Here is an 11,877-nt window from a genome sequence, read left to right as displayed (position 1 = left end):
ATTGATTAGTGCCAGATTTATGTAGAGCTTAAATCAAATTTCAAAAATCACAAGTTTTAAAAGAAATCAATTCAATCAGATCTTCTACAGTAGGTGCAGGTGTTGATTGACGCAAGTATATATTGGAACCAGATTTCTGTTTAGCAAATCAAATCTGTTGCACCTACAAGATACCCAATCAGTTAGAATATCCACATATGGCTGTCATAGACCTGCTGTTAAAAACCGTAAAAGCAGTCAAAGATCAGGGAGAGAGAGAAAAGTAAATATTTCTCTTTCCTAGTCACAACCGTAATTCTGAAACAGAGAGAGAACACGTTAAAATATAAAATAACAGATTGAAATTTTTACTGCAGAGGACAATTTAAGCTAATGATACCCAATTCATTTAGAAGAAAATAAAACCTATCTTTAGCAAGAGGTTTAGTAAAAAGATTAGCCAATTGAAATTCAGTGCCAATGAATTTGATATCACAAGTTCCATTAGCAATATGTTCTCTTAGAAAGTGATGTCTAATTTCAATATGTTTAGTTCTTGAATGCATGACAGGATTCTTAGACAGATTTATAGCACTAGTGTTATCACAATTTATAGGTATCTTGTTTAATAGAATCCCAAAGTCACTTAGCTGCTGCCTTAGCCATAAGGTTTGAGCACAACAACTTCCAGCAACTATGTATTCTGCCTCTGTTGTAGAGAGAGCAACACAAGCCTGTTTCTTGCAATGCCAAGAGATTAGACTTGATCCAAGCATGTGACAAGTCCCACTTGTGCTTTGCCTATCTACCTTGCAACCTGCAAAGTCAGAATCTGAGAAACCAGTTAAGTTCAAAGATACATTGTTAGGATACCATAATCCAACATTCTTAGACCCTTGCAAGTATTTCAGAATTCTCTTTGCTGCATTGTAGTGTGATTCCTTTGGATCAGATTGATATCTAGCACATAAGCACACATCAAACATAATGTCAGGCCTGCTAGCAGTTAAGTATAATAAAGAACCGATTAAACCCCTGTACTTAGATTGATCCACAGATTTTCCTGCACAATCTTGTTCCAACTGGCAGCTTGTTGAAATAGGAGTGTTGATTGCTTTGCATTGATCCATATTAAACCTCTTAAGCAGCTCCTTGCAGTACTTTTATTGACTTATGAAAATTCCATCCTTGAGTTGTTTCACTTGTAGTCCAAGGAAGAAATTCATTTCCCCTAACATTGACATCTCAAACTCACTCTTCATTGTTTTCACAAAGTCTTCACACATCTCTTCATTTGTGGATCCAAAGATAATATCATCCACACAGACTTGCACAAGTATAATGTCTTCTCTTTTCTTCTTTATGAACAAATTTTTATCATAATTGCCACGGTTATATCCTTGAGAGAGCAAAAACTCACTTAGCCTCTCATACCATTGCCTAGGTGTCTGCTTCAATCCATATAAAGCCTTTTTGAGCATGTACACATGCTCTGGATTTTTATGATCTTCGAACCCTGGAGGCTGAGATACAAACACCTCTTCATTAATGTAACCATTTAAGAATGCACTCTTGACATCCATTTGAAACAGCTTGAAACCTTGTATGCTGGAAAATGCTAGGAGTAATCTGACAGCTTCAAGACGTGCTACTGGTGCATAGGTTTCACCAAAATCTATTCCTTCTTCTTGGTTATAGCCTTTAGCAACCAGCCTTGCTTTATTTCTAGTGATAGCCCCATGTTCATTCATCTTGTTCATGTACACCCACTTAGTTCCTATGATATTCATCTCATGTCTTCTTGGAACCAAAGTCCACACTTCATTGTATTCAAACTGGTTCAGTTCTTCCTGCATTGTTGTTATCCAATTGTTGTCTTGTAGTGCTTCTTCCAGACTTTTAGGCTCAATCTGTGAAACAAAGGCCACTGTTCTGCAGAAATTATTAAGTGAATTCCTTGTTGAGACTCCTTCCTCAATTTTACCAATTACATTGTCAAGTGTGAGATCCCTTGGAGTCTTCCATTCTTTAGGTAGTCCTGCATTCACAGTAGATTCTTTGACAGTATTTGGATTAGTTGCATCAAGCTCACTAGATTTACACTTTTGTAAAATGGTTCTTAAATCATCCACACCAAGTTCATCCAGAACAGGTTTAAGCACAGTACAATCTGTTTCATCAAATACAACATGTATAGATTCTTCTACTGCAAGCAATCTTTTATTATAAACTCTATAAGCATGTCCATTTATAGCATAACCAATATGTATTCCTTCATCTGATTTAGGATCAAATATCCTCAGATTGTCCTTACCATTATTTAGAACAAAGCATTTGCAGCCAAAAACCCTAAGATGACTAATGCTAGGCTTCCTACCTTTATACAATTCATAGGGAGTTTTCTTAAGAATTGGTCTAATCAAGGTTTTGTTAAGCACATAAGAAGCAGTGTATACTACATCAGCCCAAAAATATTTAGGTAAACCAGATTCATTTAACATGGTCCTAGCTAACTCCTCTAATGACCTACTCTTCCTTTCAACTACACCATTTTGTTGGGGTGTCCTAGGAGCAGAATAGCTATGTGTGATCCCATGTTTTTCACAATACCTATCAAATTTTGCATTTTGAAACTCTCCCCCATGATCACTACGAATCTGTTTTATTCTATTTTCATTTTCATTATGCAGAACCTGAGCTAGTTTCTTAAAGGCCTTATATGCATCATTTTTAGAAGCAAGAAACAGAGTCCATGTATATATTGAGAAGTCATCAACAATCACCAAAGCGTAGTAATTTCCAGCTAAGCTAGCAGTCCTAGATGGTCCAAACAAGTCCACATGTAAAACATCCAAAGCTTTATTCGTAGAAACCACATCTTTAGATTTAAATGAGGTTCTTATTTGTTTTCCCTTTACATAAGCATCACACAATCTGTTATTTTGAAATTTTATGTTTGGTAAACCAGAAACAAGTTCCTTAGACTTCAGCTTATTCAAATGATTTGTGTGGATATGAGCTAGCCTCTTATGCCACAGCCAGGACTCATCACTTTTAGACAACAAACACTCATTTTCAGAACAACTATTCATAATATTTAAGAGATAGATGTTGTTTACCCTTTTTCCTGTGAAAAACACCTTACCAGAAATTTCATTTGAGATTGTACATGTGTTGGTTTCAAAATTGACCTTGTAGCCCTTGTCACACAGTTGGCTAATGCTTAGGAGACTATGCTTTAGTCCCTCCACGTATAGGACATTCTCAATTGTGGTTGACTCTGCAGACCAACATCTCTTCTTCCAAGAATTCTTCCTCTATTATTATCTCCATATGTGACGTGTCCTTCAGCTTTAAGTTTCAGATTTGTGAATTGAGTAACATCACCAGTCATGTGCTTTGAGCACCCGCTATCCAAGTACCACTGATTTTTCCTGCTGTTTTTCTGCAAAACAAAACAGATTTAACACATATGGTACCCCTTTCTAGTTTAGGGTCCAGCATGATTAATACCCTTCCTTAGGAAGCCATTTGGCTAATCCTTTGGGAACAAGGTACCTTCTAGCTTTACATGTTCTAAAGATATGACCATTTTTCATACAGTAAAAGCAAGATGCAGTATGCATAGTATTTGAACTGCTAAAAGAAGAAAAACCTGTTTTGGAAGGAACAAAAAAACTGGACAGCTTTTTCACATTGCTTTTCATTCCAGGATTATATCCTAGACCATTTTTATTAAAAACAGCATTCTGTGAACCTAATAAAGTTTCAAGATTTTTTCTTCCTTTGGTGAAATTTGAGAGTGTTTTTAACAAATATTCAATCTGTTTTTCCAGCTTCTTACAATTATCACAGGTTTTTGTTGATGCATGCAAACATGTTAATTCAAGGCTAACCAATTCAGTTTTAGCTTTGTGCAGTTCTTCCTCAAGAGCTTTGACCTTAGGTTCAAGTACCATGTTTACTCTATTCAATTTGTTGCAAAGGACAGCTAATCTGTTTGCTTCATCATGTGTTTCCTTAAAGGCAATTAACAACTGATCATAATTTTCAGAATCAGTTGAATAGTCACTTACTGAATCAGATGCTGATCCTTCATCATTCACCATGAAGCACAAATTTGCTTCTTCACTTCCAGTTGAAGAGTCACTTGTTGAGGATACATCATTCTCTTCCCAAGAGATATAAGCTCTCTTTCCTTTGCCTCTTTCACTCTTCTTGCTTGCTGATTTTTCTTTGTTTTGATTGTTTGGGCAATCAACCTTTATATGACCTGGTTTGCCACAACCAAAGCAAGTATAACTAGAAGAATTTGAGTCATTGGATTTAGAATACCTTTTTCTTTGTTGAGTTCTGTCTCGGTTCTTTCTTTTCAGAAACTTGCTGAATTTTCTGGTGAGCAGACTCAAGGTCTCATCATGTTCAGAATTCTTCTCTTCCTCACTTGTATCATGTTCCATGGTAGTCTTTAAGGCAATTCCTTTGGCTCTTTTCTCCACTGTTGCAGTAGACATCTTGGATAAATCTCTGGATTCAGAGATTGTTGTTACCTTAGGCTGCCAGCTCCTATCAAGGCATTTCAGCACCTTTATGTTGAGCTCTTCCTTGTCAAAGACCTTACCAAGACCAGTGAGATGACTCACAATATGTGTAAACCGTTTCTCCACATCTGCAATGCTTTCTTCTGATTGCATCCTAAACAACTCATATTCTTGAATGAGTGAATGCTTCCTCGAACGTTTCACATCATCTGTGCCCTCATGGGTTACCTACTTCCCACATCTCTTTAGCTGAGCTGTATTGGGACACTCTAAAGAATTCATCCATATTCAGTGCAGAGTTGATGATGTTCTTGGCTAAGGAGTCATATTGAGCCTTCTTCCTTTCGGTTTCACTCCATTCAGACCAAGACTTCTTCACAGTTTCTTCTTTGACAACATGCATAGGTATAAAAGGTCCACTAACCACTGCATCCCAAATACCGATATCAATAGACTCCATAAAAATTTTCATCCTAATTTTCCAGAAAGCATAGTTAACACCACCAAACATAGGAGGTCTATTAATAGACGCACCTTCAGCAAAAGACATTTTAAACTCAGACATCATGCATACACTTGAGCAAAATACAAGCCCTAGCTCTTGATACCAATTGTTGGGTCTATTAATGTCTAAGTTCAAGAGGGGAGGGGTGAATTGAACATATAAAATTTTCGCAAACACACACTGTTTTCAGTATATCAGAGGTAAAAGAACAAATTGATTTTAGAATGAACAGATTGATTCTTCAAAACAGTCTAACACAAACAGAATTGCACCAGATTGGGATTAAGACCAGATAGTGAAAGATAGCTAAATCAGATTGGTTCACTTTTAACAGTTTTGAAGAACACACACTATACCAAAAGAACAATCAAATTTATTCAACCCAAAGCTTTAAAGACAATGAATCTTTTACATGAATTTTATGAAGAAACCTATTGGTTCTTAATTCAATTACAAACTTATATTCAAAAACTTTGTTTATGATTAGAGAACTTTTCCAGATTAAGAAGAAAATTTTTTATTAAGCCCAGAATTAATAGATTTGATTTCAAATGAACAGATTTTGTTCTTGACAGAATTAAGCAAAACCAGAAACAAGTGCAGGGATGAGAAGAGAAACACAAGAGAGTTTTTATACTGGTTCACTCATCAAGAGCTACGTCCAGTTCACCTTACTCCAAGGTGGAATCCACTAAAACAGATACAATCAATTACAACATACACAGCAGTTCTTGAACCCTTCAAGAACTTCAACAAACAATGCTGAAAAACACTATTCCAGCACACCTTGCACTCCAAGAAACCCTATCAAGAGTGACTAACACTTATACCTATTACAAGAATGAATAAGGGAAAGATTACACCTGAAATTGTGTTGCAAGAACATAAACCAGTTGTTCTATTTGCTCCAAGACAGTACTAACACCTTCATCCAGCAGAAGGTTCTTCAAGAACAAGCTCACATGTATTTCTCTTTTGAAAAACCTTTGCAAAACCTTTTCAATTCTCTTTTTCACACACGAAATGTTGTATCTCTGTCAAAACTATGATTGTTCAGCATCCCTTCATGTGAGAAAGGCATTTTATTTTATAGAGAGCAGTTTCTAACCACTTTTAAAAAAACAGTTTCAGAGCAGTTTTAAAAACAACAGATTGATTCTAAAAACAACAGGTTAAATGTTAACAAAACTGCCAGCTCAACTTAACTGAAATAACAGACTGAGCTTTACCTTTGGTGCCCTAACAGAATTTCGAAAAGCCTTTCAACAGAGCAAAAATAAACCTATTGTTTCTCAAGAAAACAGATTTATTTTTGTACTGAATCAAACCTTTTAAGACAACTTTAAAAAGCTTTTCCAAAACCATTTAACCACATCATGAGCTTGATCTTACTACCCTGATTTGGCATCTAGGATGGGTCATGTAGCAAAAGGCAACCTTGAATACACACAAGCCTAAAATACAGAATCATCTAAGACAAATTGCAACCTTCAAAGCAAACTAGCTAAAGACTACATCAAACACACCAATGCAAGGTAGAGATGAGCTTCATCCATCTCCAACAATTTGAAGCATTGTATATCTCTAGTGCGGGTTTGTGGGGTGGACACATCTCTTCCTCTTTCTAGGCTTTTGTGAATTTCTATCTTGGATATCTTTAGAGAAACTATCCTCCCTTTCTTTTTTATACTCTTTCTTGGGATACAAGCTAGAGTAAGAACTCTCCCTGCGACTTGATCCTTTTCTCAAAATTTGTCACAACTTTTATGCAAATTTGGATCAAGTCATTCAAGTCCCTATAGGGCAAGAGTTCTACTATGTCTCTTATCTCAAGACCGAGTCCACTAAGGAACCTAGAAATGGTGGTGGTTTCTTCCTCCCCAATAGAGAGGCTCTCATCATGTAGAGCTCCATCTTTTGCCTATACTCCTCTACACACATATTCTTTTGTTAGAGTCTTTGGAGCTTGTCATCAACTCCCTATTGTAGTATGATGGCGGTGTCTCAAGTCTCCCCTAAGGTCATTCCAATGGGTAATGGAAGGGTCCTTGTGTAGACGTCTCTCTCCCTAGGGCAATCCACCAATACATTGTATTTTATTGAAAGCTTCATTTCCTCACTCACTCTTTGGCAAGCAAAAAGTTTCTCTATTTTCAATTGCCAATCTAGGTATACTTCAACATTCTCCTTACCATAAAAATAAAGTAGGTCAACCCTAGTTTCTATTGGTTGGCTTTCTCCCCTAGTTCTTCTAGGTGTAGGTTGATAGTAATAATTAATTCAAAGGCTTTCTCCCTTCGCATGAGAGTCACTTGATCTAGAAATAGAAGTATGAGATTTTTTTAATTTTCTTATGTATTCATCTTTTTCTCTAACAACTTTAAACTCTTCCTCTAGAATTGAAGGATGAGAATCTCTTTCTTTCTTTTCTTCAATAAATTGATTCTCATGTTGTAATTGTCTTAGTGTAAGTGATTGAATGTCTCTAGCCATTTGTTTCAAAAAAGATTTACTAGAGCTCAAATCACTTTTACTAAGATTGGAAGTATGTTTAGACATGTTAAAGTTTTGTGATAGAAGTAATTCCCAAAGAGAAAAATAGGTTGAGTGAAGTAGTTAATTTCCCAGGAAAGGGAGGTGGATCACTAGGATCTCTTAAGTACCAAGCCTTTCCTTGCCAAAGACTATCCCACAACACTTTCACAAACCTGTTGTACCGGCCGGTTGACTCGATTGCCTTCGTACGTCTAACGACGATCACACGCGCAATTCTCTCCGCCTAGGTTCGTGTTTTCCTTCGATCAAACACCCTGTACTTGTAAAGACAAAGGGGCGCCCTAGAGGTCATTTGCACTCCGACGCTCAAGTCAATACTGGGACTAGGAAACACCAAAACTCTTAATCATAAAGCTCTGTGTAAACCGTGTCTCGCGTAAATGTTGCGTACCTTGTTAGGTTTATTACTACCCTTTATATAGTCTAGGATTTCCGCTGTTTTCGCCACCCGAATTTAGGGTTTCTGAGGGTATGCCTTAGCCGCTATCACCCACTCTTAGGGCAATCTAGCGCGTAAGGCTCCCTTACTGGAGTGCAACCTCTGACAGGATGACCACCTGGGTACCAACTTGTGCACCTAATCTCTAGGGTCATCCGTCTTGGGAGTGCCCTAGTTGTTCACGTGCCATGGATGCAGCCTACCCCTAGAACGTAACCCTCATGGGCCTTAGCACTTCCAGTGGTTCTTTACTTGTGCTACGCCTGAATACGCTATGCACACCACACGCATGGACCCCTCGTGATCTAGGCTTCTCCCTACTGATAACTAGTGTGTTGTCTAGGATCCACCTCTCTTGGCCCAGCTCTGTTGTTTCAGTCACCAATGCCCGATGTCACATCACCCTCACTCTTTTGTCGAGGACACATCAGCACATCCTGGTGATCGACGTCCGACCACTGTTCGGCACCTTGGCTCACGTCGCTCGCGAGACACTGGCCCATGTCGCTCGTGGGACCCATCTTACGTGGCCCACCATTACCAGCAGTCAACGGCGTTCGAGGACTGGTCGGTACACAGGCCCCCCAGTCTCGAGCTGTTAACTTGTTCAGCGAAAAGACTATGTCGTCGCCCCTGACGACCTATGTGGCTCTGTGTGACAGGAAGTGAACAGTGCACTAAAGTGACACTTCCCTGTGCTCGTTTTTATCTGCGCACACGTGGCTAGATCAACGACCAGGACTTAACGTCGCTTGCGCTCCCTCGTTTACATTAAGCTTTCAAAAACGCGTGCTTCGTCACTGTTCCATCACCTTTCTGAATTGAAGTAAATTGAACCGATTAAAATTGGCACAAGCATGATAAAATGACTAGAAAATTGCAATTGAAATACAAGACAATCAAGAACAATATATGAACAACCAATAAATGGAAAACAACACAAAAATAAAAGAGAAGGCAACTTAACTCTTGAAGAACCAAAGCTCTAAATACCAAATGATAGGTGCCTTCATACGGTTTGCATCTTTGCTTGAATTTTTGGAGGAACTTGGTGGAAGATAGTGGAAGTAATGGATCAAGGAGAGCTCCAATAAAGCTATGGTTTCCTTGTAGGTGCATGAAGAGTAGGGAGTGTGATTGGTTGGCCATATTACTTGAAAAGATGAAGAAGAAGACCAAAAGTGTGTATCCTAGGGAGGTTAAGACAAGAGAGTGATTAGGATAGCAATTTGGCATAGTAACATTCATAAAATTGATCTTATAAAACTTGAGTCAAGCACCTAATTATATAGTAGATAGGGTTGGCCATTGCTTACAAGAAAAGATAGGGAAATAAAAACTAATTAGTGTTTGAATTAGGCACCTAAATTAGAGTCACATGGCAATCATGATCAAGTGTGGTCCATGTTGTTAGAATTATGGGCCTAAAAAAGAAGGAAGGGCGCATTGTTTTTGAAAGATTTTTGCAAAGATTGAAGGTAGAGTGAAAAACTCTGAAAATTAATCAATTAATTTTCTGTTCAACTAAATAAAATTTCTGTTTTAAGTTTGTTTCCAGAAAATCAACCAGTTGTTTTCATGAAACAAACGCTTGTTTATACGAACAGAATTGAAAATAATGTTAAAACAGTTTATGAGTGTAGGGATAGAGAGAATCACACAAGATGTTTATACTGGTTCACTCTTAACCAAGAGCTACATCCAGTCCTCAGCTAACCACAGAGAATTCACTATGTAATAAAACCTAGATTACAAACCAAAAACCAAGAGTGATGATCTTGAACCCTTCAAGAACACACACCACTCTTTGACAACATACAGTTTCCAGAAAACATATTTCTGAAACTGCCTTCCTCTCCAATACAAAAATACAGTGTTCAAAGAACAAGAGGAATAGAATACACCTGGGTAATACAAAGCTTAAGGTTCAGAAGTACAAAACTCAATCCTATTCCACACACTTGAGATGCTCCAAATCTTTTGAAATATTGAAAATCATTTTTTATAATCTCTCTTTCTTAGTTAACACAAATGAGCGTTAAACAACCTTTATATAACTTCAATCAAGTGGTCAAAGCAGTTAAATCAAAAACCAAAAGCAGTTGGAATCATCTAAAATAGTTTAAAACATATAACATATTTTTATTATGAAAACAACCAGTTGTTTTCTAAATCAGTCGATTGAAATAATTTTTTTGTTATGGTTTTCATAAAACTTACCAGATGATTTATCGAAACAACTAAGGGTGGGCAAAAAATCCAAATTACAAAATCCAATCTATAATTATCCATATCAATATTAGTTTTAATCCATTTAAATGGATTTATTCAAATCCAAATCCATATTTTTGGATTTTAAATCCAATCCATTTAATTGGATATGGATTAGATATAGATTGGATACATTTTTGGATTATCCAAATTGTATTTTGGGATGGATTTTGACTTGACCTGATCCAAGTTAAGCCACGACAATCCAGCCGATGTTGAGCTGAGCGGGCCCGGGCCGATGTCTAATTGAGCAGTCCCGGACCCATATCGAGACGAGCGGGCCCGAGTCGATGTCGAGCAGAGTTGGCCCGGACCGATGTCAAGTCGAGCTGGCCCAGGCCGATATCGAGTCAAGCAAGCCCGGGCTGATGTCGAGTCGCCGAGCCCGCGCCGATGTCGAGCCGAACAGGCCAGGTCAATGTCGAGCTAAGCAAGCCCGAGCCGATGTCAAGTCGAACGAGCCTGGGCTAATGTCAAGTCGAACGGGCCCGGGCTGATGTCGAGTGGAGCAGGCCCGGGCCGATGTTGAGTCGATTGGGCTTGGGCCAATGTCGAGCCGAGCCGGCCCAAGCCAATGTCAAGTCTCCCGGGCGCGGCCGATGTCGAGCCGAACGGGCCCGGGCCAATGTCGAGTGGAGCGGGCCTGGGTCTATGCAAAGTCGATTGGGCCCTGACCAATGTAGAGCCGAGCGGACCCGGGCCGATGTCAAGTTGTGCCAAATGTAGAGTCGTCTGGGCCCAGGTCATTGTCTAGTCGTCTGGGATCGGACCGATGTCGAGTTATCCAGGTTCGAGCCGATGTCGAGTCGTCAGGGTTCGGGCCAATGTCGAGTCGTCCGGGCTCGAGCTGATGTCGAGTGGAGCGGGCCCGAGTTGATGTCGAGTCGATTGGGCCCTGGCTAATGTCGAGTCGAGCGTGTCGGGGCCGATGTCAAACCGAGCGGGCTCGGGCCAATGTCGAGTTGAACGGGCTCGGGCTGATGTCGAATCATCCAGGCCCGAGCCATTGTCGAGTCGTCTGGGCCCGGGCCGATGTCGAGTCGTTTGGGCCCGAGCCAATGTTAAGTCATCCAGGCTTGGGCTGATGTCAAGTCGTCTGGGCCCGAGCTGATGTCAAACCGAGTTGGTCCGTGTTCACGTTGAGTCCGCTTAGACCCGGTTCGAGCCAAGTTAGTCTGTGTCCATATCAAAATGAATTTAATGTAATTGACAAAGTGGATTTAATCTAATTAACAAAATGTATTAAATCTAGATTTAATCCACTTTAATTGGATTTAGAAAAAATCCATTTAAATTTGATCAAGTTAAAATGGATATGGATTTTAAATCCAATCCATTTATTTGGATTTGGATTGGATCTAGATTGGATTTTGAAAAATCCAATCCATGACCACCCCTAGAAACAACTAATTGATTTTGGTTAACAGCAAAGACAAAATAAAGTTAAGCTTTTCCAAACCTTTTTGAAAACCACTAAGTGTCAAACAAAAGGTTGATTCGACATTTCAACAGGTTGAAATTTCACAGCCTTTTAGAAAAGCCATATTTTCAAAAAGATAAAAATTCAAATGAACTTGGATCATCTT

At 38.9% G+C, this 11,877-nt stretch overlaps 1 pseudogene; it reads right to left on the bottom strand.

Moving 5' to 3' along the window:
• Window positions 1-347: 347 nt before the first annotated feature.
• On the bottom strand, window positions 348-4,493 carry LOC150027527 (secreted RxLR effector protein 161 pseudogene; annotated as a pseudogene).
• Window positions 4,494-11,877: the final 7,384 nt, after the last annotated feature.

The sequence above is a fragment of the Phaseolus vulgaris genome, chromosome 5 (genome assembly GCF_051622355.1).
Source record: "Phaseolus vulgaris cultivar YP4 chromosome 5, ASM5162235v1, whole genome shotgun sequence".
NCBI classification, from domain to species: Eukaryota; Viridiplantae; Streptophyta; class Magnoliopsida; order Fabales; family Fabaceae; genus Phaseolus; species Phaseolus vulgaris.
Note: the sequence above shows the minus strand (reverse complement) of the source record. Positions and strands in the feature narration are given on the sequence as shown.